The sequence below is a fragment of the Triturus cristatus genome, chromosome 4_2, assembly GCF_964204655.1.
Source record: "Triturus cristatus chromosome 4_2, aTriCri1.1, whole genome shotgun sequence".
Taxonomy (NCBI): domain Eukaryota; kingdom Metazoa; phylum Chordata; class Amphibia; order Caudata; family Salamandridae; genus Triturus; species Triturus cristatus.
Window position 1 is genome coordinate 836,804,175 of NC_140586.1, and position 25,956 is coordinate 836,830,130.

At 50.5% G+C, this 25,956-nt stretch overlaps 1 protein-coding gene across 1 annotated transcript in view; it reads left to right on the top strand.

Annotated features, from left to right (window-relative positions):
• The window catches only part of ZSWIM5 (zinc finger SWIM-type containing 5), a 390,515-nt gene that overhangs the window by 260,512 nt on the left and 104,047 nt on the right, over nt 1-25,956 (top strand). The window lies entirely within an intron of this gene.

The following is a 25,956-nucleotide window of genomic DNA, read 5'->3' on the forward strand; positions in this document are numbered from 1 at the left end:
AGCTGCAGATTACACACTTTTGCATAGATCGCCATCTGGTGTTGGGCCCGGATGTTTGCAGTTTGTTTTTCCTCTTGGAAAGTCTTTGGAAGTCACGAGGTCGGTGAATCCTCCTTTGGTTCGTATTGCGCATGGGCTTCGGCTCCATCCTCAGATAGTTTTTTTCCGCCATCGGACTCGTATGTAATACTTCGCGCTCCGGTTCCGAACTTTTCCAGTTCAACGATCGACTCAAAATCCTCGCTCATCGAGATCCTTCAGATAATAAATAATCTTAATCACCTTCTCTTAGGCACTTCTTCGATTCCGGTCGTCGACGGCAGCCTTCGGGCCTATTCCGGCTCAGGTCTCGGCTGATGGAAAGAACTCCGTTCAAGAAGTGCCCTCGATGTGGGTCCAAATTCCCCCACACCGATCTTCATGAGGTGTGCAACCTCTGCCTCTTCCCTGAACACGAGGCCCGAGACTGTCCCGCCTGCAAGTCTTTTAGATCTAAAAAGACTATTCGAGATCGAAGGGCCAGACGCAACATGGCGCACTCCTCGACCTCCGCTCCAGTCGACATCTTCGGGGACGACGTCGAAGCTCCGGGACAGCAGAACATCGAAGAAGAGGACGACTACCTCGTCGGTGCTTCCGAGGCTGACGACTCAGATGTGGAGGACATCACCCCGGCGCAGAGGGTCGTGAGTACTATAACCCCTCCCACACCCACGCCGATACCCAAAAAGGCTTCGGTCACGCCTTTGCCTTCGAGCCTAGGCAAGACCAAGGATACTGCTTCTCACACCCCACCTTCGGGCCCGGTAAAGAAGCCTATTAAGCCTTCCGGCAGCTCGGGCTCGAGCCAGCCTACCAGCGGTACCGAAAGACACCCTTCGGCACCAAAGAAAAAATCGGCCTCCACACCGAGCCCAGCACCAAAGCCTTCTGTGTCGAAACCCGCCCTCTCGGTGCCGACCAAACATCATAAGGCCCTCGGCACCGACACTCCCGTGCCGAAGCCTCTTTCGGCACCGAACAAAAAATCTGAGGTTCCGAAGAAGCACGGCTTAGACAAGCCTAAAAAGCCGTTGGCCCCGAAAACCTCGGCACCGACCGAACAACCAGTGTCGCAAGAACTTTTCACACCGAATCCTCTGCAAAAGACACTTATCAAGGATCCAAAAACTGGACATTTGACACTGTCTTCAAAAAAGAGACACTTGGACAAACCAGCTCTCCCTCCACCTCCAAAGAGGAAGGACACTGCTACCTCCCCTTTCAGAGTGCCTTCCCCACCTCCTCCACCCTCCCCACCTCCACCTTCTCCACCCCTGCCTCATCGCTCTCCAACCCTGTCTCCAGACCAAGATGATCTAGGGGACCCTTACTATGATCCAGCAGATGTGCCACTAGACCCCACCCCTACTGGATCTCCAGACCCATGGAATGACTATAACAATCCGGACATCCCAGATAACCCACAAGATGACCTTTACCCATCTAGGCCATCCCCACCAGAAGATTCGTTAGGCTTTCACCACCTACTACAGAGGGCGGCACAGTATCACGGGGTGGAGTTACATACTGACCCAGTGGCGGAAGATTTTCTCCTAGACACCGATAATGCACATAGGTCTACTGCCATTCTACCTATGTTAAAAGGAGTAATCAAACATGCACCGGAGGTTTTTAAAGACCCAGTCAGGGCTAGGGTCCTAAACCCCCGTATAGAGAAAAATAAAGCCGCCCCCACAGATCCTTCATACATTAAAGGCCCTGCACCACTGGATTCCTTAGTGGTATCTACAGCTAGGAAGCGTTCAAATTCTCAGGCGTCAGGCGAAGCACCACCACCTGACGGAGTCCAAGCTCCTAGACGCGTCCGGGAAGCGCACTGCGTCACAAGCCGCCAATATATGGCGTATCGCCAACACGCAAGCGCTATTGGCCAGATACGACAGGGCGCATTATGATGAGTTAGAGACCATCATGCACCATCTCCCTGAAAAATACAGAAATAAGGCTAATTAATTGATCCAAGAGGGAAAAACTATAACTAATACCTCTATACGCCGTGCCCTAGATGCGGCAGATACAGCCTCCAGGTCCATAAACACCAGTGTCCTTCTCCGTCGCCACACCTGGCTAAGAGTTTCAGGTTTTCAACCTGAGGTACAAGCCTCCATATTGAATCACCCATTCAACCAACAACATTTATTTGGCCCAAAAGTTGATGAAGCCCTCGAAGATGAAGAAAGATACTGATACGGCGAAATCCATGGGAGCCCTACAGTCACACACTCCTAGGCGCTCCTTTCGCCGCTCTTCCTTTCGGGGCACGGGCAGAGGCTACTCCTCGGATAGTGCATCCACGTCCTACAAATCCCCTCCTCAGTCTACCTTCACAAAGGGTTATCAAAGAGGCGGATACAGAGGCAATAATAATGAAGGCAAGACAAATACCGCCCTCTCTGCCACACCGCCTACCCAATGACTTTCCCCCGCTCCCTCCAGACCATTCCACTCCGGTCGGGGGCAGAATACAACATTTCCTACACGTCTGGGAGACAATCACCTCAGACAGATGTGTGACCCAAATTATTCATTCAGGGTATTGCCTAGAATTAACATCTACCCCCCCAAACATTCCACCCAGGCAACGCCCAATGTCTCAAGAACATGCCACGTTTCTAAAACAGGAGGTAATCTCCCTCCTGCAAAAACAAGCCATAGAGCAAGTCATCAATCAACAAAATTTAGGGGTCTACTCCCTGTACTTTCTGATTCCAAAGAGAGACGAGACTCTACGACCTATCCCAGATCTCAGACCTCTAAATACTTACATACATTCAGACCATTTTCACATGGTAACCCTTCAACAGGTTCTGCCACTCCTCTCCCAGAACGACTTTCTCACCACTCTGGACTTGAAAGACGCATACTTTCACATCCCAGTACACCATGCTCACAAAGTACCTCAGATTTGTAGTGGACGGGCAACACTACCAGTTCAAGGTGCTCCCGTTTGGGGTAACAGCACCAAGGGTATTCACCAAGTGCCTAGCAGTAGTGGCGGCACACCTCAGAAGACAGCACATTCATGTGTTCCCATATTTGGACGACTGGCTAATAAAAGCCACGTCCTACGAACAATGTGTGCAACACCCCGCCACTACAATCCAACTACTTCACCAGCTAGGTTTCACGGTGAACCACCAAAAGTCCCACCTGGTACCATCGCACACAAAACAATACCTCGGTGCTACCATAGACACCTCAAAAGCCATAGCCTATCCCAATCCTGCCAGGATTGCAAACATACAGGCTCTGCGTCAAAAATTCATATTTCAACACTCTCTCCCAGCAAGGGTGTTTATGCAGCTGATTGGGATGATGGCCTCTTGCATTTTCATAGTGCCCCATGCAAGACTCCAGATGCGTCAACTCCAAGAGTGTTTAGCGCGCCAGTGGAACCAGGCCCAGGGGCAACTGACAGATCTGGTGTTGGTGGACGGTCGCACCCATCGCTCTCTGCAGTGGTGGAACACCACAAACCTTTCCAGAGGTCGACCGTTCCTGGACCCGGTTCCACAAATAATCCTAACAGACACATCGCTCTCCAGCTGGGGAGCTCATCTGTTACATCTCACAGTACAGGGCACATGTAAGCCGCAACAGAAGGTTCGAGGCATGTGGGCTGCTGAATTCATATCTGTGCATAGATCGCCGCCTAGTGTTTGGTCCGGATGATTGCACATTGTTGTCCTGGAAGAGTCTTCGAAGTATCCTGAGATGGGTGACTCCTCCCCTGGACCACAGTGCGCATGGGCATCCTCTCCATCCCCAGATTGTTTTTTTCCGCCATTGGGTTCGGATGCAACTATCTTAGCTCAACTTCGGAATACTTTCCAAAAGGCCTATAGTTTTCGTCGGTACAGTTTCCGTTCGGTGTCGACTACTAGTTCTAGTGCTCCACACCCTCTTCAAAATTTCGGACCGAATTGGTCCAAACTTCGACGCTCGATCGACGATGGAATCGAGAACTCCGTTCAAGAGGTGTCCGTTGTGCCACGCCAAGTACCCTCACATCGACGTCCCCCCGGTCTGTAACAAATGTCTCTCGCCAGATCACGACTAATCGAAATGCATGGCCTGCGCGCGGTTCCGATCCAAGAAAACTCTACGGAACCGACGGGTAGCGAGGCTCGAGGCGCAGCAGGCAGCGCCCGCACCCACCAACATATTCAGCACCGAGGACTAGGACGCCGAGAGCGTGGAAGAAATACTATCTAGCCCCGCTTCAGAGCATGGTTCCCGATCGGACGAAGATGACGAAGAGCTCTTTCGACGTGAAGAAGCCGTCGACGAGGTAGGGGACTTCGACGAAGCCTATGGGGCTGAAGAAGACAGCTCTCCCGAGGAGCTAGGCCTATCCGTCGAAACGGAGGCCGAAATTAGTCGTCAGGCTCCGGTCGAGGGATCGCCTTCGGGCCTTACCTAAGACCTAATCCATGGTTCCTCGGCCCCGCCTTCCGGCCAGGCATCGAACACTATGCAAGAGCCAATATTACCCAAGATGACCGGGTTGTTAAACCTTACCACATCCATCGCTCCAGTCCCTTCAAAATCGAAAGCGAAACTGGTGGTGGTCGGATCAAAGGCGTCGAAACAGCCCACTGCCCCTGCGCCGACGCCGAAGAAAGTCGTCGGCTCCGAACGCGTACAGAAAGACTTCGGCGCCGAGCTCACCGCAGCAGACGCGGTCGACGCACAAAAGAAGCGCGCCCTCGGGCACCACAAGGCACCGACACCTTCGGCGCCGACACCGAAGCCTGCAACCTCCGCAGTCAAAATGGCCGCCTCGGCTACGTCGACGCCTAAAGCACCGATGCCGAAGAAGTCCTAGACTACGTCGACTATCGATGCATCCCTTCAAACCAGTGACCCCCTTCCGACAAAGTCGGAGTCGGCCTCCACGCCTACTACCAAGATGCCCACCAAACCACCATCTCAGTTTGCTGTGCAACAGGTCTTTGCATCTCTACAACGTATCCGGGACCGGGCAGCCCTCCACTCTACCTCGGGTCCCGACACTACCTCACCCTGTAGAGCGCACTCGGAGCCCACCAACATTACCTTTGGGCTGCCGCCGACATCGGCACCGAAACTCTTTCAAATTCGGACACGTGTCCTCCACACACAGTCCACCACCTCTGGCCTAACAGAACAAGACTCTTCAGGGCCATTATTTATCGACGCCGACACTGGCAGGCTCATGCTCCACAAGTGCAAAATCACGCCAGTCAGGGAAGAGGTGCCATACAAAATTCCCCTCAAACGCGAGCTACCGGCGGAGCAGGAACCAGTGCTACAAGAACACTTCCATCCCCTCCAACTGGATCCGCAGTCCTTTTCTCCTACCCCTTCTGAATCGGACCAGATGCAGGAATATGGTGGGGATGATACCATCTACCCCGGGGACGCAGATCCCGATGAAACGCAAGATCCTGATCAGGCATGGGATGACCCCACAGACCAAAGTGTCACGCCACATACTCAGGATGCGCAACTCTACAACATTAAAACGTCTCCTACAGAGGACACGGCCGCATTTAATGCCCTTATCGAACGGGCTGCTGCTCATCATGGGGTGGAGCTACATTCTGACGCCATTGAGGAGGACTTCCTGCTTGACACTTTCGCATCTTCAGAAAGGACTGTCAAGACTCTGCCCATGCTTAAAGGGGTTCTGAAGCCTGCCAAAGACATTTTCAAGGACACCACAAGAGCCCGGGTGTTAAACCCCAGGATTGAAAAGAAATATAAGCCTGCACCTGGTGACCCTAAATACATTAGGGGTCAGTTGCCATTAGACTCTATGGTGGTTGCCAACGCTCGTAAAAGAGCCCACTCACAGACAACTGGTGATGCTCCTCCCCCAGACAAAGAGTCAAAGGTCCTTGAAACATCGGGCAAACGTGTTGCAGCGCAAGCAGCCAATATCCTGCGCATTGCCAATACACAGGCACTCCTGGCACGTTATGACAGGTCACATTATGACACGCTGGAGTCACTGCTCCAACACCTACCGGAGGAGTATAAAGAGTCAGCCGAACTCCTCATTAGAGAAGGACAACTCCTCACTAATGCGTCCATAAAATGCGCCCTAGACGCAGCTGACCCAGCGGCCAGGGCAATAAACACAAGTGTCATGCTGCGACGCCATGCCTGGTTGCGTATCTCAGGCTTCAAACCCGAGATCCAAAACAATATCCTCAACTTACCGGTTAACACGGAATTTTTATTTGGCCCAGACGTTGACACTACCCTAGAGAAAATAAAAAAAGACAGATACTGCCAAATCTATGGGGGCGCTACAAACCCAACAATTTCGTAGTGGCTCCTTTCGTCGCACTGGAAATAGGGGAATGTCAAGGGGTCAGGGGTCACAACAACAGTATGCTAAAGGTGGCACACAAACCACCTACGACAAAAACAGGGGTGGATATCGTGGAGCCAGCACCAAGGGCAGGGGACGTGGATATGGCAACACCAGGTCCTCCCCAAAAAACAAACAGTGATGCCCTCTCCCTACCCCCCGACCACTTAACACCTGTCGGGGGACAACTCCAGCTGTTCCTGCCCGCATGGAAGAACATCACCACGGACAGGTGGGTCAGGGACATCATTCAACATGGGTACTGTCTAGAACTAACCTCCACTCCACCCAACATACCACCAAAGCACCGTCCTATGTCAGCCGAACACTTAGATTTACTCAAGCAAGAAGTGCTTGCTATGCTCGCAAAAGGAGCCATAGAAGTAGTGCCCATCGCCCAGCAGGGCACAGGGGTGTACTCTCTGTACTTCTTGATCCCAAAAAAGGACGGCTCGCTCAGACCTATCCTAGACCTGCGACCCCTAAACCTATATATACTATCGGAGCATTTCCATATGCTCACCCTCCAACAGGTTCTCCCACTTCTCAGTCAGGGGGATTTCTGTAGTAGGGGATCTCTGTGTATAGTCATAATCTATGAATAATCCCCGCCCATGTGCGGGGACCCCGGAGCAATCAAAAATATCTCTTAAGCTGTCTCGCATTTGCAAACCTGCAAAGACACTTAAGAGACAGACAAAATAATACAGCCCAATTACAACAAGGCTGCACTGGCCAGCACTTCCTCTGAAGTGAACACAAAAAGCCAAAATAAAGTTTAAATGTCATTTTTATACACATCTAAACATCCTCCTTTATTATCACACACTCCCTTCACCAAAAAACCCTTTAAACAATAGAGAGGAAGGGGTGGACAGACAAGCCCTATAGGCTGTCATTATGTGTCTGCTAAAGGGATACCGTGCCTTTAAGAAACTCTCCAGAGACCCCCGGTATCCCAGGATGCACAGCCAAAGCAAGTTACTTTCAGTTCTTTTTTCCGGCTCCTGCTAGCAGGACCCTGGAGCATTAGCTCTTCATTTTTTGAGCTTTTATTCATTTTGAGTGATTTTTTTTCTGGATTTGAAGTTTCATTCGACGTCTTTGGCCTTTCTCTACATTCTGCTGTGGTTTTTTGGCAGAATTTCTGCAGTTTGCTTGCCTCTATAGACTCGGACAAGTGCTTTGACTGCGGTAGGACATAAAGGCCAAAGCTGAAGCTCACAGAGTTTGTCTTCTGTGCTTGCCTGTGTCTTATGTCTTTGACACCTGTTTAGGCTTCTTCAGCCCCTGGGTAAGGAGAGGGTAGGTCCTCTACCACGTCCCAGGCTGTGGCCTCGGGGGCTTTCCCCAGTAGGAACGCGCCTGCAGTATAACACGTTTTCCGGTCAGCATTGAGGACGGCGACGTCGAGAGCAGGTATGACGCCAATGCTCTCCGTCGACCCAAGAAAAGGCCCACGTCAAGGAGGCTGCTTAGCCATGACGTCGGGAGCCATGACGTCGGGAGCCATGACGTCGGGAGCCATGACGTCGGGAGCCATGACGTCGGGAGCCATGACGTCGGGAGCCATGACGTCGGGAGCCATGACGTCGGGAGCCATGACGTCGGGAGCCATGACGTCGGGAGCCATGACGTCGGGAGCCATGACGTCGGGAGCCATGACGTCGGGAGCCGGTGCTTGGCCTCGGCGCCGGTGCTTGGCCTCGGCGCCGGTGCTTGGCCTCGGCGCCGGTGCTTGGCCTCGGCGCCGGTGCTTGGCCTCGGCGCCGGTGCTTGGCCTCGGCGCCGGTGCTTGGCCTCGGCGCCGGTGCTTGGCCTCGGTGCTTGGCCTCGGCGCTTGGCCTCGGCGCTTGGCCTCGGCGCCGGTGCTTGGCCTCGGCGCCGGTGCTTGGCCTCGGCGCTTGGCCTCGGCGCCGGTGCTTGGCCTCGGCGCCGGTGCTTGGCCTCGGCGCCGGTGCTTGGCCTCGGTGCCTGGCCTCGGCGCCGGTGCCTGGCCTCGGCGCCGGTGCCTGCCGTCGGTGCATGGCTGGACGTCGAGACGATGCTTGACGTCTAGGTGCTGCTTGGCGTCTATCGCCGTCGAGGCGCGGGGATGCTCGACGTCAAGGGGCAGAAAGAGGTTCGACACCGCTGTGGTGGTGCCGTCGCAGTGCTGATGACGTTGCAGTAATGGTGATGTCATGGGTGACGTCGAGGGGTCATTACTGGCGCTCGATGTCTAGGTCCCGTTCTGGACCTCGCTCTGTTGTGGGCCTATCATCATAGGCGGGGACTTCGTTTTCCCGGCAGCGTCGACTCTCGACGCTGAGCTGGCGCCGAGGGACCCTTCGGAGTCTGGGGCTACTTGCACGTGGTCCGCTCGGAAGCGCGGGACTTTGGTCCCCTCGCTTAGCAGTGTCTGCGTACCGGCTCACCATCTTGGTTGCCTCCTGCTCCGCTACCACGGGGATGCCGCAGAATTCTCTCCGGCTCATCTCCCACTCACCGGGGGGCCTGGTGGCGCCTCGGCCGGCGAACCCCCCCCCCCCAATATCTGCTGCAGAGCCTAAGAATATATATATATATATATATATATATATATATATATATATATATATATATATATATATATATATATATATATATATATATTCTTAGGCTCTGCAGCAGATATTTCACTTCAGGCGCATCCCGGGATTTGCCGTGGGTTTGTTCTACGGCGACATCCATGTCTTCGACGGAATCTCTGCAGCCTGCGGCGCAGCAGTGTTTCTACTCTCCTTCTCTGCCGCAACTCTTGTGCTCCCATGCGGATAGCGAGGTGGCCCGCATGAAGGCCAAGGCTGAGGCTTTGACGGTTGGGAGGGGCAGGGAGAACGGCTTAAGGCCGTCCGTCCTCTCCAGCGGCGTTATGCCTCCCAGATTTTGTTTCTGCGGTCTCGGTCCGCCATTGAGTCATTCTGGGGCTGACTGCCGTGCGGCTCTTCCGGTTTCCCTCCAGCGCCTCCACCTCAATCGCGCTCTGTGCGCGAGTTGTAGAAGGAGGCCACCTCCATCTTCCAGTAAAGGAAGATAGACTCGGCTCCTCTGGGACGGACTGGAAAGGGGTGGTACTCACTGTTCCTTCTAGTGTGCAAGGGAGACATGCCCGAGTTTGGACCCATGTTCGGCGGGCGACATGCCGACTTGTGGGATCAAAGAGTAGTACATTCCGGTGGAGGTCTCGGCATTGGGTTTCCCCTCAACCTCCTCAGGGTGACTGACTATGCAGCGGGGAAAATATCGCGAGTTCCCGTTTTTCACAGTGGGCAACGGCCATTATCATTGCGTTGTGCCTCCTTTCGGCCTGCAGCCGACACCTCGGAATGTTCCGTACGCTAGGCCGTGGTGGCTGCGCATATGAGAGTCACAGTAGCTTTGTCTATCTGTTTCTGAACGGCTGGTTGATCAAGGCAGCTACTTTCAGGTAGCTCGCCTGCATTTCAATTGGACTCTCTCTCTGTCTCTCTGTCTCGCTCTCTCTCTCTTACTTCGTTTGGGCCTCCGCACCGACCTCACGAGGTCTGTCGTGACTCGACGGCTGTGTGCCCTTCGGAGGGGAGACGCTCTTCGATCCTTCGTAGGGCTCGAGGTCTTGTATTATTACCCCACCCCCCCCCCCCTCACGGTGGGGCAGGTCTCGTCTCTGACGATTGGTTGGTCAGGGCACACTCCTTCTCAGAAGCGCAAGCGCACTCCCTCCAGACGTGCGTTCTCTTGAACAAGCTGGGGTGGCACGTCACCATGTCCAAGTCGGTCCCGGCGCCGTTCCAGTGCATATAGTACGTCGCGGCCTCCATCTCTACGCTGTCGGTAAGCGTGTCTCCTTCGGAGGAAAGACGATTGTCACTCCTTCGGTAGGCTCAGGCCCTTGTGACCGCTCCATCGGAGGGGCTTGTGACGACGAGATTCGGCTGTCTCTGCAGGCTCTTCAGTCGCTGCAGTGGTGGTGTTCGGGGGACAATCTCCCCAGTCGGGCCCTCTTCACAGGGGGTATGGTCGTAGACGGAGATGACTTACCACATCAATTTTTTGGGAAACTCAGAGCAGTTCCCTTGGCCCTGAAGGCGTTCCATCCCTCCTTCAAGGCAGACTCCCTGCTCGTTCAGACGGACAATTCTACTTCCATGTATTGCATCTACAAGCAGGGGGGCTCCCGTTCACGCATGCTGTCTCGGGAGGCGCAGGCCATCTGGTATTGGCTGGTGACCAGGAACCTACCGATCACGGCTACCCTTTTGCTGGGAGTGCAGAATGCCCAAGCCGTTGCGCTCAGCAGGCTCGTTCAGGAGAATCCCGAGTGGGTGCTAAACGGCGACGTGCTGATAGACTTCTTCGCAGAGTGGGGCGCTCCGGATGTCGATCTGTTCGCTCGGGCAGAAGACAGCAGAGGCTGCGACTTCGCGTCCAGGTACTTCCGACCAGGGACGCTGGGGAAAGCTCTCTGGATCAGCTGGTCTAACGGCTTTCTCTACGCCTTTTCCACCCTTTCCCCTGATATCGGCGGGGCTGATCGAGCTGTCGCGATCCAGAGCCAGGATGATCATGTTGGCTCTGGAGGGGTCGAGGCACTGGTGGTTCACCGACCTTCTTCACCGGTCTGTTATTCCACACAGGCGCCTGCCAGGTCGGCCGGACCTTCTCACGAGGTTCGGATGACAGATGGTTCCCCCAATCTCTCGTCCTGGAGTTTGCACTAACTCAGGAGCCAGGCTGCCAATATGGACACTTGAATCTGCCTCGGGACTGTATGGATATACTGAAAGAGGCAAAGAGACCGTCTACGAGGAATTCTTATGCCTATAAGTGGAAGAGATTCTGCTTATGGTGCAGGGCGAAGGACGTTGACCCTACATCCTGTAAAGAAGATGTTATTCTGCCTTATCTGCTGCAGTTGGCTCATTCTGGGCTTAAGTTTCAGTCTATCAGGGTTCGTCTCGCAGCTTTGATTGCGTATACAAAGGGCCCTTCCCAAACCTCATTTTTCCAACTGCCTGTGGTTGCAGATTTTTTGGAAGGTTTGCGTAAGGTGTTCCCCCCCCCCCCCCCCCCCTGTTAGACGACCTTCTCCACCATGGGAGTTGAATGTGGTGTTGTCCAGATTAATGAGGGAGTCTTTTGAGCCTATTCATAAGGCCTCCTTGCAGTATTTGTCCTGGAAGGCTGTTTTCCTTGTGGCGATTACATCAGCCAGGAGAGTAAGTGAGATTCCGGCTCTGTGTTGTCAAGAGCCGTATACTGTATTCCATGCTTCTAAAGTGGTAATGCGTACTCATCCTAAGTTTTTACCTAAAGTGATATTTGATTTCCATGTGAATCAAATGATAACTTTGCCTACGTTTTTTCAGCATCCCTGCTCTCCGGCGGAGAGGTCTCTGCGTTCGCTTGCTGTGCGTAGGGTGTTGATCTATCTCGATAAGACAAAAGGCATCCGCAGGTCGGATCCACTGTTTGTGTGAATTATGGTTCGGTAAGAACTGGTCTAGCTACCTCAACACGGTCCCTCTCCGGATGGATTGTGTCCTGTATTCAGCTTTGTTATCAGAAAGCTAATAAGACGTTAGGGGGTGAGCCTACGGCACATTCGACTAGAGGCAAAGCAGCGACTACAGCTTTGCTTAGGAATGTTCCAATTGCTGACATTTGTAAGGCTGCCACCTGGAAGTCGGTCCATACGTTTACAAAGCATTACTGCCTGGATTCTGATGCTGGGGCAGATGCGCAGGTTGGACAGGCTTCGCTGAGGAATTTTGTTTGCACAGTAATTTGTTGGTGTTTGGTTTTTTACTCCACCGCTGTTGGTTGGGATGGGCTTGCCATTCTATTCATAGATTATGACTATACACAGAGATCCCCTACTACAGAAGGAGTAGTTTCTTACCTGTAACTCCAGTTCTGTAGTAGGGATATCTCTGTTATAGTCATAAGCGACCCTCCCTCCTCCCCGGTGGAGTAAACTGACAGTATCAGGCCTGTTGTTATACACCTTCAAATAGAACTGAAAGTAACTTGCTTTGGCTGTGCATCCTGGGATACCGGGGGTCTCTGGAGAGTTTCTTAAAGGCACGGTATCCCTTTAGCAGACACATAATGACAGCCTATAGGGCTTGTCTGTCCACCCCTTCCTCTCTATTGTTTAAAGGGTTTTTTGGTGAAGGGAGTGTGTGATAATAAAGGAGGATGTCAGATGTGTATAAAAATGACATTTAAACTTTATTTTGGCTTTTTGTGTTCACTTCAGAGGAAGTGCTGGCCAGTGCAGCCTTGTTGTAATTAGGCTGTATTATTTTGTCTGTCTCTTAAGTGTCTTTGCAGGTTTGCAAATGCGGGACAGCTTAAGAGATATTTTTGATTGCTCCGGGGTCCCCGCACATGGGCGGGGATTATTCATAGATTATGACTATAACAGAGATACCCCTACTACAGAACTGGAGTTACAGGTAAGAAACTACTCCTTCCTAGCTACGCTAGACCTGAAGGATGCATACTTCCACATACCAATACACCCTTCACACAGGAAATACCTCAGATTCACCATTCAAGGGAATCACTATCAGTTCAAAGTTCTCCCCTTCGGAGTAACAACAGCACCCAGGGTCTTTACCAAGTGCCTGGCGACAGTGGCCGCGCATCTGCGAAGGCAAAATATTCACGTCTTCCCTTATTTGGACGACTGGCTAGTTCAGGCCAAGTCAGCACAACAATGTGCCACCCACATGTCCCACACCATTCACCTTCTTCACGATCTGGGATTCTCACTAAATTACCCAAAATCAAGTCTCCAACCTGCGCACGTACAACAGTATTAAGGCGCGACAATCAACACTCTGGCTGCCACAGCTCAGCCAACTTTAGTGAGAATCAACAGCATGCAATTGCTGATCTCAAAATTCAAACCTCAACACTCCCTTCCGGCGCGAGTGTTCATGCAGTTGATAGGCATGATGGCCTCCTGCATCTTCATAGTCCCACACGCGAGACTACATATGCGCCCGCTTCAGGAGTGCTTAGCACGTCAGTGGAATCAGGCTCAAGGACAGTTGAAAGACCTAGTGTTGGTGAGCGGTCGGGCATACAACTCTCTGCATTGGTGGAATCCACAAAACCTTTGCAAGGGCCGACCGTTCCAAGAGCCTGTTCCACAAATAATACTGACAGCGGACGCGTCTCTCCAGGGATGGGGAGCTCATGTACTCAATTACACAGTGCAGGGACTATGGACTACACAACAAAAGAAGATGCACATCAACCTTCTGGAACTGATGGGAATCTTCCTGGCAATGAAAGCATTCAAAGTACACCTGTGCAACAAAGTCGTGTTGATCCGGACGGACAACATGACTGCCATGTACTACATACAAAAGCAGGGAGGAACACACTCTCCACAGTTGTCTCATCTGGCTCAGAGCATGTGGAAGTGGGCCATTCAGAGGAACATATTCCTCATGGCGGAACACCTCCCAGGCAAAGACAACCAGATGGCGGATCTGCTCAGCAGACACAGCCACCAGATGCACGAGTGGGAGTTACACCCATCAGTACTCCAACCGTACTTCCAGCAGTGGGGTCATCCAGAGATAGACCTATTCGCCACAAGGGAAAACGCAAAATGCCAAAGCTTTGCCGCCAGGTTCCCACATCCACAGTCGCAGGGCAATGCGATATGGATGAACTGGTCCGGCAGATTTGCGTACGCTTTTCCCCCAGCGCCGTTGATACCGCTAGTGGCACGCAAACTGCGACAACACTCACTGACACTCATCCTGGTTGCTCCCACATGGGCGCGCCAACCATGGTACACCATCTTTCTGGAACTTTCCGTGGTGCCGCATCAAAGGCTGCGGATCAAACCCGCGCATTTGACGCAGAACCATGGAGAAATTCAGCACCCAGATCCACAACAGCTGAACCTGGCGATCTGGCTCCTGAAGTCTTAGAGTTTGGCTACCTAAACTTGCCACCTGACTGTATGGCGATCATTAAGGAAGCTAGGAGACCCACTACCAGAGCTTGCTATGCAGCCAAATGGAAGAGGTTTGTCATTTATTGCAATAACAATGACATTAACCCGCTAGACGCATCCATTCAAAACATAATCTGTTACCTCTTACACCTATACCGATGCAATCTGGCGTACACCTCAATACGTATCCATTTAACCGCAATAGGCTGCTATCTCCAAAACAGGCAGCACCTCTCTTTATTCAGAGTGCCTGCCATCAAAGCCTTCTTAGAGGGACTTAAACGAGTAATTCCCCCAAGACACCCACCAGCGCCAGTGTGGAACCTCAACTTGGTCCTCACCCGACTGATGGGCCCACCCTTCGAACCTCTCCACTCATGTGAGATTCAATTCCTCACCTGGAAAGTGGCTTTTCTAGTAGCAATCACTTCGTTGAGAAGAGTTAGTGAACTCCAGGCACTAACCATTCAAGAGCCATTCATACAGGTTCACGCAAACAGGGTCGTACTATGTACCAACCCCAAATTCATGCCTAAAGTAATATCGCAGTTCCACATGAATCAAACGATTGAACTGCCTGTTTTCTTTCAGAATCCACAAAATGTCGCTGAAAGAATGCTCCATACACTAGACGTCAAAAGAGCCCTCATGTACTATATAGACCCAAAAGCTTTAGGAAGACAAAACAACTTTTCGTTGCCTTTTCCCCACAACACAAAGGCAACGCCATCTCCAAAGCAGGTATAGCCAGATGGATCGTTAAATGTATTCAAATTTGCTATCAAAAGGCGAAACGCACATTAACGATTCCCCCACGAGCCCACTCAACACGTAAGTTAGGGGCCTCCATGGCTTTCCTGGGAAACATTCCTTTACATGATATATGTAGAACAGCCACATGGTCCACTATACATACATTTACCAAACACTATTGTGTAGATGTACACTCAAAACAGCAGGCAGCTGTAGGACAGGCTGTTCTCAAAACTCTTTTTCAGACCGCTGCAGCTGGCACTGGTAGCCGCCGCTAATGGGAGGTACTGCTATGTATTCTATGCACAGATATGAATTCAGCAGCCCCCATGCCTCGAACTGAATATGCTACTTACCAGTATGCATCTGTTCTTGGCATGTAGGGCTGCTGACATTCATATCGCCCACCCTCCTCCCCGGCGCCTGTAGCAGCTGCAGCTCTCAGAATTACTGTATAGCATGGTCATCACTTTCTGTATCTACTCCATCACTGCCACAATGGCGAAAAACAATCTGAGGATGGAGAGGATGCCCATGCGCACTGTGGTCCAGGGGAGGAGTCACCTATCTCAGGATACTTCGAAGACTCTTCCAGGACAACAACGTGCAAACATCCGGACCCAACACTAGGCGGCGATCTATGCACAGATATGAATGTCAGCAGCCCTACATGCCAAGAACAGATGCATACTGGTAAGTAGCATATTCAATATCGTATGGAAAATCTAAAGAGGCCTCGAACAATGAAGCCAAAACCTCAGAAACCGCAATCTCAAGAGATGCAAGATCTCATCTTGAAAGGCACAATAGAATAAGTAACAAGAAAATTTGACACAACTGTGTTCGGCATATTTTCTTATTCCCAAACAGATTTTAACTCTAAAACCTTTTTTGCACCTGCAATTTGTTAACAAATTTATAAAGCTGGAGACATTCCAAATGTCTATTTTTCGAGAGGTGATCCTGCTAGAAGAGAATGATCTTCTTGTGACAGAACCCAAGAATGTGTATTTTCATCCAGCATCTGGCGCAGAGGAAATATCAAAGGTCTATAATCTGGGTACATTACCAAATCGTGTTCTAGCTCTTGGCTTAGTTTGCTCCAGCAGTGTTCACAAAGACTCGTGCAGTGGCGATTCCATACCTAAAGCATCAGACTATGCATGGACGCCCATGGTGAGATGACTGGCCGGTGATCTCATGACTATTATAGTAATCTCGTCAGTCCAAAAGTAAAATGAAATTAACTTTAAGAAAATCTCAATCATATTTTATCACATTTCTCTGCATATCTAGATATGTTTTCTCAGCTCCATGAATGTTATATTAACTGGCTGGTTATTGGAACGCCCAAACTGTTTCTGTGCCCGCCGTGTAGGTTTCCTCACATACCGAATATCGCCATCAGGTCTGCAGTCTGATATCGGGATTGCGGGATGTTCCCCTTGGCAATCCATCCTTGAGTGTCCTCCCAAAAGCTCTCATCCCTTTATACTTCCTCCTGTCATTCTCTGTGGAGAGCAGCTTGTCGCATCATTTCAGATTTTCATGTCACTGCCTCGGAACAGGAGCAGCTCCTGGTACTGAAGCACATGGGAAGCAGGCAGATGTAACCATGTCCTTTTCCTTCCAAGTCTGAGCTGTAGGAGGCAGGATGGCTTTGTAGCTGTAATTACTGAATGTAGTTCCGCAGCTTTCAGAGTGCGGGAGCATTCAGTCCTCTGTTAGTTAGACAAATTCCAACTTAAAACTCCGAAAACAATATGGGGCTCTTGCTCAAACTGTTAAATTCAGAATATTAATTTGCTTGGGTCTGAGCCTAATGCAAACTTTCTAAAGGGTTTGTGCTTTTAGGGCAAAAACATTGACTGAGCCAATAAGTCTGGTTTTAGCTACCAGGTTTTTGGTTTTGTCAGTGCTTGTTTTGTCATGTTTTTTGTAAAATATTGTTATGGGGGGATACTGATGGGAACGCTGTGTGTAGATGTGTCCCTGTGAAACAGCAGAATGCCATCACTCAGTGAAGCCAAGTAGTGGCTAAAGCGAACTGACCCCTGCCCTGTGCTGTAGGGGCTGATAGAAAGTGAATGACAGAACAGCAAATCTGTGATTGAAGAGGGCTGGCAGAAAGACTCCATAAGGAAGAATTTTATATGTACTGGCCAAGGTCATTGAAATTAATTTGCAGTGTGGCAACATGGTCAACTAAGTATACTTTTACAAAGCATTGTGTAGATTTTCAGGAAAGAAATGAAATTGCAGCAGGGCTTGGAATTCTATTAGTTATTTGCAACAGCTACCTTATCCGGGCCTCTTCCAGAGGAGAGTGGCAATGCTGCTACATAATCTGTGCACAGCGTGTGAATCGGGAAGAGATCGCTCTGTAAAAACCCATTTGCGAGTAGGATTTTGCAGCTTATGACATTTTGATTCATAACTCCGCCATCGAGTGACAGGGTCTGAAATATTTGCATTTTCCAAAAGGGATAGTTCGAGCAATGAGGGGGTATTCTGAGCCTGTTACCTGGATTTAAACGGAATACACATCTGCACGTCGGGCCCGTTTTATATTCGAGAGTTTGTAGGCGGTTATTGTCTCAAGTTAGGAGCTCTTTTCACCAGATGTCAATATCTGGCCTCCTGCCAGAGCTTGGAACTGGAGATGGTGTAACCTAAAATGGCTGACGTTTCATCTTCAAGCATGGGCAGCAGCAAGTGCACAGTATGACAGAGCTGAATGTTTTCGGAGTAAAACTGCTACTTTCATTTTTCATTCCTGTTAGACACAGTGAGCAGGGTCACCTCGGATCAGATTAGGGGGCTTCTATTTTAAGACGGAATGTCTTCATGTGCAGTTGAGTAACTCATGTGTGAATGTCATCACCTAGGAGCACTGCCTTTTTTTCCTTTTCCTCTGCACTTCTGTCGCATCTTTTTGCCTCGAACTTCATTCATAAGTGAAATGACTGAACACAGTAACTTTGATAATAAAATGGAAAACAAACTTGTTGCAAATCCACAGGTATGTAGAGCTTTTTGACCTATTATGCCTGACGTTTTCCTGTGCGTGTCTCAGAACAAAAGGCTTCAGCCGTGTCCTGTTGTATGCCGATTGGCAAAAAGTGATGTAAAATGACTTGTGCTGTTAGTGCATAGAAAAGCTCCCAAATTGAATGACTGGTTCACTGAAAGAATTCAGCAGTGATCCTTATGAAGGGCAGTCCTTCCAATGGAAGAACAAAGGCCTGATTGGAGACCATATGGTATCTTATTGTCTAGTTATTGCCGGAGGGGGGGGAGGGGGGGGGGAGTGGAGGCATAGGGGGGCATTGGAAACTTGAACAATCTCAGGCTCGCCAGGTTTCAATCTAATACAGTCTTCACCACAGTACCTTCCTAGATGGGTATGCATTAACGAGCAGCAGACGGGGGAATTAATTTCCTTGGCTCGGACTAGCATTTTCATGGCCTGCCTAGCATGACTCAAAAGGATAAATTTTTTGGGTGGCTGTTCTTGCCTTTCGTGTTCGTGGGTTTTAGGTCTTTTCTGCAGGCCACTTTAGCAGTATTTTGTAAGCCCTGTTGTGTACAATACCGAGGGTAGGCTTTGGGTCAGCTCAGCCCAGTGTTAATCATTGGCTGGATTTTTTGTCCTTCTCGTTTTTTTGCTCCTTGTTACCTTCGCCTTCCTCTCCGTTAGCCATCTATTGGAGCATAGCTGCTGTTGAATCGTTTTGATTCAGTGACTTTTATCCGTCCACTGCTTTCAATCATGGAACTGTTTTTTCTTTTACTTTCAGCAATCCATTCTTGTACATGTCATTGCTTTCAGTACATTCCTGTTCTTTGTGCAGCTTCCCTCCTCACAATTAACAGTGGGCAATGAACTCCGCTCCGCTAGTGGAGGTTGCGTAGATTTGTTAACTACGCATTACATTGAAAACACAGAATTCATGCAATAATTCTGACTCTACCACGTAGCGGAGTTAGCTATTGCACCCACAACCCTTTGATAAATCAACTTTGCCTTTACATGCTAAAAAGCCTATAACCAATTCACAAAAGTGAACTTTGAAAAATACCAGGCAATGAGAGAGGTGATTTTGGGGTCACCCCTAACCTAGGGGGAGGGCAAGCAGATGTCTTGAACACAGAGCATATGTTGAACGATTCGGTGGTGGTCCACCCCAAGCAAAGTTATGGGCAAAAATACAATGCCAACCAAAGGCCCAGCAAAGCATTATGGGGCGAGATTCTAGAGTGCAGTGAATATTATAGTATTAGCTCTCAACTGAGCCCGTAGAGTATGCCCCTTGAGGAATGTTTTGATATTGGATACTATATTCACTTCCCTCTAGAATCTCGTCCCATAATGCTTTGCAGGGCCTTTGCTTGGGATTGTATTTTTGCCCATACATGTGCTTGGGGTGGTCCTAGGAGGATGGGGCCACCACCGAATCGTTCCGCATGACGTGCTCTTTGTGTTTAAGGCATCTGCTTAGTTATCTCCCTAGGTTAGGGAGGGCACCAAAATCACCTCACTGCGGTGTTTTCATTTTCAATTTTGTTAGATGACTATATGCATTTTTTCATGTGAAGATAGTTTTGCAGCGTGAATCTTTCTGGATTCACTATGCTGTGCATTATTCCGCGATCTGGTGGTTGGGTCTGGATTCGCAGTCTTTCTTTTGTGTTTTTTTTTTTTTTGTAGCCCAGGTGGGCGTCGACGTCCCACCATTTGGTGCACCTCTCGTGACGTCGTCGTGCTTCCTGCGGAAGTCCCACCTTTGGGGCGCCATCTTCAGATTCTTTTTTCCGCCGTTGGGTCTGGCTCGTCATCGAGAAGCTCCAGAGTTTTAGACGCAGGAAGAAGGAAAATACGCGAGTTTCATCGAAGGAGAACTTTTAGAAGACTACAGAGAGAAAGGTATTACAGCCGGGACGACGAAGAAGGAGGGGATCCTCGAAATTCTTCGACGCACATAGGAAAATGCGCACTCAGAGGCTCTGAGCGCAATGGACAAGACACCATTTAAGTTCTGCCCTAACTGCCACCACAAGTACGCGCAGAAGGACCAACATCCGGTCTGCAACCTTTGCCTGCCGTTCGACCACGAGAGCAAGGACTGCAACGCCTGTTCCGCTTTCGCGCCGAAGACTCTCCGGGTGCGAGAACGTCAGAGGAGAGCCAACTTCAGCATGGAAGGCAAGGGTAAGGCCCCGTCACACTACGATCTGGGCCTCTCCACCGACTAAGACAACATCGCCGAGGGACCTGATGTCTTCACGGTCGCAGAGACCGATAAGAAAACGCCTGACGAGGTAATCGACACGTCGAGTACAAAACCACCAAAAGGGCCCCGAAAATCGGAAGGTGACTCTCGAAAAAATGAGTCAAAGTCCTCGAAGGAAACACCGGCGCCGAAAATTTCGACATCTGCCAGTGGTTCAAAGGACAAAAGGCCGAGCGGATCCTTCGAGAAGGACTCCCAGGTGCCGAAGGCCGCCGAGAGACAGAGTTCGTCGAAACAGACCCACGAGGTGGGACGTTCGGCGACGAAAGACAAGGCCGCGTCGACACTAGCACCGTCGAAGAGACCTGCGGTCGATGCCGAGCATCTCAAGCATGGAAAAGAAAGAGAAGGCTCGAGGCGGAGATGGAGAGCATCCTTCAGAGGAAGGAGTTCGACGAAAGAATGAAGCAATTCAAAATCCCAACGGTCCCGTCGACGGATGTTGTTGAGATCGAGGAACAGGGAGATTTAGACGCCGAAGAGCAGTCGAGAGGTCCTGAAGAGGAGGAAGAAGGCCCCTACTATGAGGGAGAAGATGATGAAGAGGATCAGCAGTCGTTCTACGCTTCGGCGCCGTCGACTCAGGAGCTGGAATGGAAAAGGACATCGACACCGAAAATCCCGAAGAGCCCGTGGACTCGTATCCTTCGAGGCCTTCGCCGCCTGACGACATCGGGGCTTACAACATGGTCGTCAAGAGTGCTGCAGCAGCCTTTGGTGTGAAATTGGACGAGGAGAAGCCGAAAGCAGACTTTCTACTCGAAACTCTGCTCCCCATCCAGACAATGAGCCAGTTCCTCCCCATGCTCCAAAGCGTGATGAACCAAGGGAAGGAGGCGTTTAAGGACCCGGGAACATGCCGATCCATCACACCCAGAACGGAAAAGAAGTACAAGCACTCCTCGCAGGATCCTCCTTACATCAAGGGATCGGTCACTGCCGATTCCATCATTGCTTCCACGGCCAGGAAAAGAGCCAATGTGCCGGTGACCTCGGGCCCACCTCCTGACAAGGAGAGCAGAAGGATGGACCTCACTGGAAGGAAGGTAGAAAGAAATGCCGCAATGCACTGGCGCATGGCAAACTCAAAGGCGCTACTGAACAGACACCAGTACCAGCACTGGGATGAGATGGGGGAACTAGTCCAGCATCTCCCAGAAGAGTACCGCCAAAGGGCTTCTCATCTAGTGGAGGAAGGGAAGAATATCGCCAACTCATGCATCAAGACTGCATTGGACGGGGCGGAAACTTCGAGCAGACTGATGGCCATAAGGGATCACTGACAGGCTTGGCTCAGAATTTCTGGATTCAAGCAGGAAGTCCAGAATAACATACCGAACACCCCTTTCAACGGTGAAACGCTGTTCGGGGAAACAGTGGACGAGAAGCTCACCCAACTGAAAAAGGAAAATGAGACCGCAAGATCCATGGGGGCCCTGCAATTCAGAGGGATGCGAAGAGGAACCCAAATCGGAGACCCTACGGAAGGGGAGGAAGCCAGCAGGGTACGTCGCACCAGACATTCCAGCAAGGGCAGCAGGGTGACAGTCACAGCCAGCAGGGACAGCAGAAGCAGAACTGGCAGTACCAGCCTCGAGGCCAGTCGTTTCGAGGGAGGGGAAACGGACGTGGCCGAAGGAGGAGAGGGGGAGACCAACCCTCATCTAAGTGACTACACACACAAAAGGACGCTCACCCCCAGCATACCCCGAAGGGTGAAGCGCAATGTAAGAACACCAAGGGTGTTACACAAAACAAGCGCCTATGAACATGCAACACCGGTGGGCGGAAGACTGGGCCTCTACCTACAACAATGGCAACAAATAACCTCAGACAAATGGTTTCTCAATGTCATACAGCACGGATACTGCATAGAGTTGGAGAAAAGGCCTCCAAACAAGAAACCAAAGAGAAGACTGCGCTCGGGTCAAGAGCTCGCTCAACTCAGGGAGGAGACACTTCAACTGCTGAAAAAGAGGGCCATAGAACCAGTGCCATGCAGAGAAAGGAACAAGGGAGTGTACTCAAACTACTTCCTTGTACCAAAGTTGGACGAATCACTAAGACCCATCCTGGACCTAAGATTCCTAAACAAATTCATAAAGACGCAAAAATTCAAGATGACATCACTACAAGAAGTGCTACCCCAAATGCGAGGCGGAGACTTCATGTCCACCGTGGATCTCAAGGACTCCTACCTGCACATCCCAATGAACACAAAAACCTGTTAAGGTTCAACATCAACCAGGATCATTATCAGTTTACAACCCTGGCATTCGGTCTAAAGTCTGCACCAAGGGTTTTCACAAAATGCCTTGCAGCAGTAGCAGCGTACCTACGAAGGGAAGGGATTCATGTGTATCCTTACCTAGACGACTGGCTAGTCAAAGCAAGCACTCGCGACAGGTGCGAGGAGCACGCAGAACGGGTGACAAGAACACTAACATCGATAGAACCAGAACAGGTGAAGATCTTCCTGGGGGCGAAGATCAACACCATAGACGGAACGGTGATGCCCAGCGACAGAAGAACAATAGCCCTGCTGAACGAGACGCGTCTCTACCAGAACGGGCGAGTTCTGACAGTGAGAACAGTGATCAAGATCATGGGGATGATGGCGTCATGCATCCACCTAGTCCCCAATGTACGGCTTCACATGAGACCATTCCAACAGCAATGGTCACAAGCAAGCGGGAGTTGGGAGGATCTAGTGGTTGTTATGCACGCAGTGCAGGAGGAGATAACATGGTGGAACAGGGAGAACTTAACTACATGAAAGACCTTGAAACCACCTAACCCAACTGTGACCATCACCACGGACGCATCGCAAATAGGATGGGGAGCTCACATGAACAAACTCTGGGTGAGGGGTCTGTGGACTCCGGCTGATGCGGTCAGACACATCAATTACCTGGAATTGAAGACTGTCCTGCTAGCCCTGAAGGCCTTCAGGAAACAGCTCTACAACCAGAAAGTGTTGATACAGACGGACAATACTACTACCATGTTCTATATCAACAAGCAGGGAGGGACACAATCGTTCCCCCTTTCCACTCTGGCACAGGAGATTTGGAGATGGGCCATCCCACTCAAGATAGACCTGCTGGCCATACACCTACCAGGGAAGGACAATGTGGAGGCAGACTGGCTCAGCAGACAGACATCGGCATCCCACTAGTGGGAGCTCGATGGACAGGAAACGCAGAGGCTATTCCAAAGGTGGGGAACACCGACAATAGACCTGTTTGCAACACGCCTAAATGCAAAATGCCAAAACTTCGCATCCAGACAACCAGAACAGCAATCGCAAGGGAATGCCCTATGGATAAGTTGGTCAAAGACATTTGCCTAGGCTTTTCCACCGATACCACTGTTACACAGGGTGCTCGACAAGTGCAGGACCAGCAACATGACACTGATCCTAGTGGCACCACAGTGGGCAAGGCAGACATGGTTCTCTCAAATAGTGGAAATGGCACAAGGCACTCCTCACAAATTCACAAGAAGAAAGGACCTTCTCTCCATGCAGAACGGAGAGGTCCTGCACCCAGAGCCAGAGAGCCTCAGCCTGGCGGCATGGCTCCTGAAGACTTATAGTTTGCGCACCTGAACCTACCACTGAGCACTATGCGAGTGCTGCGGGAGGCAAGAACACCTACAACACGAAAATGCTAAGGGGAGAAATGGAAAAGTTTCACAATATGGTGCAGCAGAAATAAACTACTGAATAAAATGACAACAGTCAACGGTGCTTAGATGTCTCGCACACCTACTAAAAAGTAATCTGCTTATCCTCCCTAAGGGTACACCTAGCGGCAATCGTAGCTTACACACGAGAGGAGAGAGGAGGAAGTCTCTTTACGTCACAGGTAGTAAAGAGGTTCCTGGAGGGGGCGAAAAGAATTGCGCCACCAAAGAGGATGCCGCCGCCGGCATCGAACCTCAACGTGGTCCTAACTGAGCTTATGAAGCCACCGTTTGAGCCCATCCACAAGGCCACGCTGCAAATGCTGACCATGAAAACAGCCTTCCTGGTAGCGATAACCTTGCTGCGCAGAGTGAGCGAGCTGCAAGCACTGACACTGCAAGAGCCCTACATCCAGATACACAAGGATAGGGTGGTTCTAAGAACGGACCCACACTTCATGTCCAAGGTGGTGTCGGCATTCCATATGAACCAGACAATTCAGATACCGAGTTTCTTTCAAAACCCCACGACAAGCGCAGAAAAGGCAGTGATGCACTACATTGAGAGGACCAAAGAGCACAGGAAGACCAAGCAGCTCTTTGTCTCCTTTGCAACTAGTTTCCTGGGTAGACCTGTGACAAAAGCCACCATTGCACGATGCATTGCACTGACAATACAATTCTGCCACAAACAGGCAGGGCAGGAGCTATCGGATGGGCCACGAGCCCACTCCACAAGGAAGAAGGGAGCAACTATCGCCTTTCTGGCAAATACGCCCATTCAAGACATATGCCTGGCGGCAACGTGGGCTTCAGTGCACACGTTCACTAAGCACTATTGCGTGGACATTCAGATGAACAAGGAAGCACAAGTAGGGCAAAGGGTGCTTCAACACATTCAACAGCCAACACTCATCTACCACCCAGCCGCCACAAAAATAACAAACCGCTACAAAGTCTATGCACAGCATAGTGAATCCAGAAAGATTCACGCTGCAAAACGAATAGTTTCTTACCTGTCGGTGTAGTTTTGCAGCTTGAAGATCTTTCTGGATTCACTAGCGAACCCGCCCACCTCCGCCAGGAAGATGAGGATGGAGAAAGAGGTGGAAGGACAAGGAAGAACAGAATAATTGGAATACTAAAGGAAATTGGAAAAGGAAAATTAGGAGAGCGCCTAGGGTTAAAAAAAAAAAAAGGGGGGGAAAAAGAACCCGAAGATGGCGCCCCAAAGGTGGGACTTCCACAGGAAGCACGACGACGTCCCGAGAGGTGCACCAAATGGTGGGACGTAGACGCTCACCTGGGCTACAAAAAAAAAGACTACGAATCCGGACCCAACCACCAGATCGCGGAATAATGCACAGCATAGTGAATCCAGAAAGATTCACGCTGCAAAACTATCTTCACATGAAAAAATGCATATAGTCATCTAACAAAATTGAAAATGAAAACACCGCAGTGAGGTGATTTTGGTGCCCTCCCTAACCTAGGGAGATAACCGCATAGTGAATCCAGAAAGATCTTCAAGCTGCAAAACTACACCGACAGGTAAACTATTAGTTTTCTTATTTTATCAAGGGTATGTGAGGTTTCAGTTTTATTAATTGGGATGAGACTGACCGTAGTTCAGAGTAGTTGTTCAGTTCCACATAGTTCCATATAGTGGCACTACGCCCACCCTTACTCACAATCCCACACCCTGCTTTCAGTTTTGTTTCCGCCACCTATCGCCTCTGTTTCTCCTGTTGTGCTCTTGCTTTATCCCCTGATGCGTGCACTCAAATAAGTTCTCGGAGGCATTGTCCTTTTTT